Source organism: Mya arenaria, chromosome 14 (assembly GCF_026914265.1).
Source record: "Mya arenaria isolate MELC-2E11 chromosome 14, ASM2691426v1".
Classification (NCBI taxonomy): Eukaryota; Metazoa; Mollusca; class Bivalvia; order Myida; family Myidae; genus Mya; species Mya arenaria.
Genome location: NC_069135.1, coordinates 42,510,433 through 42,517,864, shown reverse-complemented (window position 1 = coordinate 42,517,864; position 7,432 = coordinate 42,510,433). Strand labels below are relative to the sequence as shown.

Sequence of the window (7,432 nt, the reverse complement as noted above, 5' to 3'; positions counted from 1 at the left end):
TATTTAATAATACTAAAATGTATGAAATTGGACAAATTGCATAAAACAACTGGTCAATGGAGTTATAATGTTAACTTCTCCATTTACATGGTAAAGAAGAGTTGAAAATGGATGTTTTTAGTTGATAGTGATATTAACACAAAAATAGCATGTGTCTTATAGGACAATGGCATTTTTTTCAAATATGATAAAAGTAATGCATACAAACTGAATATGTATCAGACTATGCATGAAAGAAATAATACTGTTTCTATTTTTCACAAAGGTTTTGAAATACAACAATGCACATATAAGCATAAATAGGCCAAATATGCACAAAATAATGGTAAACAATGTGTGAAAGTGATACTGAACACTTAAAATAATTTCTTTGTGCATTAAATGAATATATACCAGAAAAGCAATACTAAATCAAGTCCAAAATGTATAATAACATGACGAACACCCCTTTATGAATATCTTCATAACAAATCAGAGTACATGTCAACAATAATCATTTATATAATTAGTATCAAATGTGTCTACTTTAAAGTGTGTTTTCACTTGCATTAAATTAATATATACCAGAAAAGCAATTATAAAAATCCTTGAATGTATAAGAAACTGAAGACAACAAAGAATAGCACCCATTTATGAATATCTCCAAAACAAATCAGAGGTCACCTAAACAATAATCATTCATACAATTAGTATCATATGTGTCTAGTTTTTGTGTGTCTGTTCATTATCTTTAAATGAGCATCTTAAAAGTGAAACTCTTAATTGAAATCAATACATTTAACAGGGCTTCCATTAAGAATTTGAAACTTGAAGTATCAACTTCCTGTCCATCAATTTTGGAAGTTTTACACTGAAATGTGGATGTTAAAATCTCCCGAATACAATATCTTTTTCCACTATTTTTCAATTAGAATGTTAAAAATCAAGTAATTTGTAACTTTAACTTGCCAAATTCAAAGACTTATATTATAATAAATCATTTTATCTTAAGACTGATTGAAATTGTGACCATAAAAGTAATATTGACACAAGGTTTGAATATTTCGAACTTCCAAGCTTTCTACTTTGGTGGTTTTCTTCAAAATTATGGAAGTTTTTGTACTTCCTAGAAATCAATTTTGAAAGTTTTAACCCATTTCTAAGGAGTAATATACTTCCAAACTTCCTTTAATGGAAGCCCTGCATATAATTGTATTTATAACACACATCAAATTGACTGATAAAACAATAACTACTTACTAAATAATGCATTTACTGAAATATTGTTTACTGATTTATAACAAGCTTGTGACCCTGTTTATAATAGCAGAAAGCATGACAAATATTAAATGATTGGTGATTGCTAAAAGATTGACTGTGGTCTACTATAGTATCACAAGGCAGAAATACCATGTTTTATGTTCATTCTTATTAGCAAATCGAACTCAAAATCCTTCATTGGAAACATTGTTGTTGACATCTATCAATCCATTTTGAAAAATCAAAACAATAATATTAATTGTGATAAGTCTTGTTTGGGAGTAAGAGTGCATCTTTTAAAATAGTGTGTGTTTTTTTTCACTTTATATGAAATATGTACCAATTCAATTTGACAAATTAGACAAAAAATTTAAGTTAGGAAATAGAAGTAGTAATTGTACATAATACAAAACAACAACAAAATTGACAAAGCTCAATATAACAGGAAATCTATTTGAAAACAAAAATCAGGCCATAATTATTTAAACTGAATTAAGGTATTTAAGTAATACACACTTTAAAAAAAGCTTTCACCGACAACATAGTTTTATCAAGGTACACTATGGGACTTTTATCCAAATTTTGAAGATATTTTACCGTGAATTAAAATAGTTATTTAAGTTTCATTACACCCAACCCCAAACTCCAAGGGCTACAAAGAGCGACAAGTAAATATTTTGTCTATATTAGATTTCTGTTTCACATTATCAGAGCTTTATATGAAATAAACACAACAGTTTCTGGTGAAATAAACTTCAGTTAACAGAAAACATAAGTTCAACCGAACAGCATTATTGACACACATGCAAAAAAATCATTTTGATTGATCTTGTGAGTCTTCTGAACAGAGCAGTATTTCGATGTTTAAAAAAAATATAAAGCAGTTTTATAAATTCATAAAAAATAATTAATAATAAGGCAACCTGCTGAAATCATTTTAAATATTTTCTATGATGTCTAATGAACAATTTAAAAGACAATTTATGATAGTTTACCGTTCAATTTTGAAGAAAATACATACATAATGTCATGTAACCATACATTTTTATAGCTAATAAAATGCTTAAAAAATCAACCCTTTTCTTGTAAAAATTGATAAAGCTTTATTGGACTTATTCATAAAATGTAATCATTCAAATAAATGAATTTTCGTATGATACTAACTCAAAATTCAGATTTAAAAACAATGAATGTACTTTCAAATTAAAATATGTAAAGAAACAAGAACACTATGTACATGTAGGCTGTAATGCCCCTCCAAAAATGTCAGAGTGAAAGTTCTCAACTAATTTGTCTTTTTATGATTATAACATGTAAACAGTCTCTGTAGGTAATCAATGTCTTTTTGTTTTATTTTGTCAATGGTAATTTTTCACAATAAGTCTTCACTCTTCAACATTTGAAGTTTGGTCTGTTCCCATGCGTTTGTACTTGTAGTGTGTGCACAGATGATAATTACTCAATGCTGAGTCAATGCTGATTTGGTTGTCATGCCCCTTTAGGTTCTTTACCCATCTACAAAGTTTAGTGCTGTAAAGGATAAAAATGTACTTTAAAAGCCTTTCTAACTTATTAGTGTATATAATAATACTGCCATACATATACAAAATAAAATATAAACAGTTTAATATTTCTCGACATTATTTAAAAAAAGAACTAGCTGATACATACATGTAGATAATATATATATATATATAAAGAAAATTACTAAATTTATCAATAAAATTCATCATCATCATCATCATCATCACCACCACCACAACCACCACAACCACTTGATTATTGAATACAGTGAGTTTATAAAACAACAAACACCAACTCAAATATGTTTTATATGAAATACTCACATCATCTCTATCAGATATGACTGCCTTGTGGATGACATGGATGTCAAATCTGTCTCAATGATCCAACATAGTATTTAATGCAGGCTGGAATTCTTCATAACCCCAATTTGTTGACTTAGTAATATTCAGTCATTTTCCTACCTGAAAGAAATTAGACTTCTGATTATCAACCGGCAGAAACTACAACTGTGAAAGACAAAAGCACATATATCAATTATACATTCTGCACTAATATCCGTTTTAGCCAAGAGTAAGTTGGTAAGCACAAATGTGTAGTTGTTGTGCATATGGTTGATAATAATTCACAACAGTACGGGGTTTTAACGAGACCTACACCAAGCAAATGAATGTCGCTAGTGTCAAAGCTGTCGTGGCTTCCAGCCCGAAACCATGTACGTCTTTTCTCACAGGTTTATTTTGAAAATATGCAGTTTGTAAACAAATAATGGGTATGTTCATGTATTATGGTATGTTAAAAATAGGTCACATACCAAAACACATCATTTTTAAACAAAATTTTAAGTCTAATATTTTTCTAAGATAAAACAATCAAATAAAAGAATACATACTCATATCATATACATAAATAATGTGCATAAGTACATTTAAAAATATGAAACATGTACATAATGCACCAGTCAATTGTAACCATGGTCCCCCAGGTCCGGGGTTATGCCGGGGATAGCCGGGGAAACGGGCTGTGTTTTTACCTTTCAGGTGGCCCTGCAGTGCCGGGTGAATGCGGTGGTTTTGTCTTCGAGCAAAATATAGCGGGGAATATGCCCCTAGGCTCCCTGGGGTGCGGGGGCAAATGGCAGGGATTTGACCATCAGTTCGTCCTCGCAGGACGAGGATTTTACCTGGGGTTGGCTGGACCGAAAGTCCCGGCTATTCCCCTGACCTGGGGGGCGTGGTTACAATTGACCAGTCAATTGTAACCACGCCCCACCACCGCATTCACCCAACACACCGGACACCTCGAAGGTAAAAACACGGTCCTTTTCCCCCGGTATACCCCCGACCTGGGGAGGGGGCGTGGTTACAATTGACTGGTGCATAAGTAGATCTGTGTAACATTTATATTTATAATAATATATAATTATAGTACATGTATGTAAAAATATTAACACGCTGTCTTAACATTTAGCAAATAAAAATGATTTAAGAATTCCAAAGATAAATTAAAAAACAAACATTTTTGAACACATCAACGTACAAAACTACTCAAAGATACTTACATACATAGCCCTTTGATACGAATATCCCAGTTCCATGCCGATTGTTGACATTCGTTTTTTCAACAGAAAATCTTCTCTTACGCGTATAATTCACTTATAATCCATGTTTTACTGTAATGACTCAAATTGTTAGGTGTATCGTAATCAACTGTCAGTGTGCACTTTAAGTGTTTACTTATTTTAAACGTATATTCATGATAAAATCATCACCCGAGTTTCGAACTACTACGATGTAGAAATTCCATTATTGTCCTATGAATAGCGGGGAAATACCTTCTGGATCTAAAAATAGCAACATCCGGTATGTGTTACAACTCGGGGACAATCGTAATAAAATTTTCAATGTCACCTTCAACACATTAACAAATAAAGTTAGGTGAACATTTAATTCCAATATCGATTAGATTAAAGAAAAAAGATTACGTCATGGTTTATCAATGCAGTAAACATAACAAAACAACATAAAACATAATTATTCACATTCACATAATTACCGGTCCACACATTTTACATTTCCGGCACATGATATTTCAGATATTTCAAGTAACCAATCGGAAAACGTAAACAAATCGGGAACAGTTATTAAACTTATTTTTCGTTCTTCCGAAATAATGTTTTGAAGATAAATTGAAGACTATCTATTCAACCACAAAAAGCATTTCTAACACCCATGCAATCGCCACCAATTTGCATTTTTTAATCATTGTAAAATAACAGTAAGACCCAACTGTCAACCAACTTAAAAACCGCTCCTACCACTAACTAAAATAAATTCCCATTCCATAATATGCGCGCACTTCAGTGCGGCCCCAAATATAATTTTTGGCAATAAAACCTCGACTCATATCAAGATTTGTAATGAGAACTGCATGAGACATGGACTTGTCTGGAATTAACATTCGATTGAGCACGTGCGCGTAGTGCCGTGAGAAGGCGTATGGTGTGCTGGTTTGAAAGGAACGAGTTCACTTCTGATATTGAACATGAAGCGTAGCTACCTAGAAAAGGCTTTATTCTAGTATCGTGAACTTTTTGTATTTAAAGTTAAAATATACTGCATGATCTTGGATGCATGACGTTTATGCCTACAACTGATGAGCAATATATTTTAAAACTTACCCTATGCCCCTTAACGAATATTCCATGTTCTGGATATGTCTAAATGTTTGCATAGATCAAAAAATTGATTGTACTTCCTGAATAAACCTGTTGACTTCCAGATTATGTATCGCCTAGGTTGCCTTTAAATGGGATAAATATATAAATTTATAACAATTTCACTGATAATGGGTCTGGTTTCACAAAAATAAATTTATATCGTAAAACATAAACTTTTGATGTCTTAAATTTCAAGAATTTTAAGTATTAAAAAATATCGTAACAATAATTCAACAATGAAAATTAACTCTGCATTAATAACTATATTGGTCTTGCTCGCCTTCCCTCCCCTCGCCTTGTTTCTCTTGATGTATCTATGACATGAAAACCATATTATGGGCAGTGACCATTGTTTCAACCGTTATATTTTGTTTAGGAACGATTGCATTTATAATCTATAAATATTCCATTATTTCCTGACTGTTGCTTTATTTTGTTAACAAAAATTATTTTAAGTAAATGACTGACCAAAAATACAATTTTGATATAACTTAGAAGAGTATCAAAAGATTTGTTCAACACAAAATGACTGTGTTCACAATCGCTCGTGGTCAAAATAGATAGTATGAACAATTGTTTTGGTCTCGCTGCAACAAATACAAACTCCTGTGTGGAAGCAATGTTTCTAAAAATATAAACAAAGAGTGTTTTGCAATAATTTACCCTTCTCTGTGTCGGCTGTGTAATCGTTCAGTTGTGAATTAGGGATATGTTTTCTGATATTCGCCAGAGATTGCAAATATTGGTTTCATTTGATTGGTTTCACATAACATCTCTGGGTGTTGATGCGCACAATTACTTAAGAGCTTGTCCTGATAGCAGTGGGTTAACTATCCAAACAGATTTCATCCATATCATAGTTATAATCCTACCATTCCTTAAAGTGTTTTGCAACGCGCCAATTCGTGTAACGATAACCATTAGTGAATATGAACAACTGTTGCCGTCTTCATCTTGAAAAATGCCCTGCCATACAGTATCATTCTATTCCTTTGTGAAATTATTTTGACCTACTTGCTGGAACGACCTTTTAAAGTACACGTATATGCAGACTTTGCATTAAGAATTGTAACCAGTTTTCAACATGAGAAAACTTGCTGCATCCATTCTTCACAATGCTATCATACCGCTGTCAATTTAAAGGATCATAATATTTTTAACCCAAAAACCAGTTCAATTGCAGATAAATCATATTTACACAAATTAAGGAAGAGTGCTCTTGGTATCAATTTTTCGTTTAGTAATGTTAAGACTCAGGGATCTTAAAATTCAGTGTTGTTCTTCTTCTCTTAAAATACCGAATTTAAAGACATTATATAAAATAGATTCACTATAACTTACATGTTTAAGACATTGCTTTACTTATAGCCGTGTCATTTCTGATTTATATTTACATCAAACCAACATGGAAATAAATGCTAAATTTCCTATTACAGTAATTGACCAATTTATGACTGAAAGAAATAGAAAAACTAATTGATATTGACATTCCAAGCCAGCATGAATTTGTCTTTTAGTCAGGGATGTATTTCCGATGCGGAAATTCCCTGTGAAATTGCTAAAACTCCCTTAAGACTTAAGAATTATCTGGTCTACTCTGCAGAATTAAGTTGTATGTCTGTATTTACAAACATTTAATTTCGATAACAAAACATAATATATTGCTAAAAAATACAGTAAGAATATATCAGATATCGATGCTAAGTATAGAAACAACAATTTATCGACTTAAGATTAGTAAGTTTTCAGTAAAATTTGAGCATTTCGTTTGATACAGATTTCTTCTCCAAACGATTACTTTTTGAAAATGTAAATTGTTAGAAATTGATGTACAATTTAAGCGCCATTTTGTTTTCATATGATTTATCATTACTTCTGCTTATATGTCTAACTCTTTCTCGTTGCCCTAGGTTCAAATTGTCCACCCTTCATCATGTGGCGCTAATCTCA

General features: G+C 31.6%; 1 long non-coding RNA gene across 1 annotated transcript; it reads right to left on the bottom strand.

Moving 5' to 3' along the window:
- LOC128218491 (uncharacterized) lies at nucleotides 1-4,605 on the bottom strand. Its single transcript, XR_008258388.1, has 3 exons — nucleotides 4,325-4,605; nucleotides 3,087-3,227; nucleotides 1-2,769 (listed from the first exon to the last, which is right to left on the bottom strand). It is a non-coding gene; the product is annotated as an uncharacterized LOC128218491 (long non-coding RNA).
- Between the last annotated feature and the right edge of the window lie 2,827 nt (nucleotides 4,606-7,432).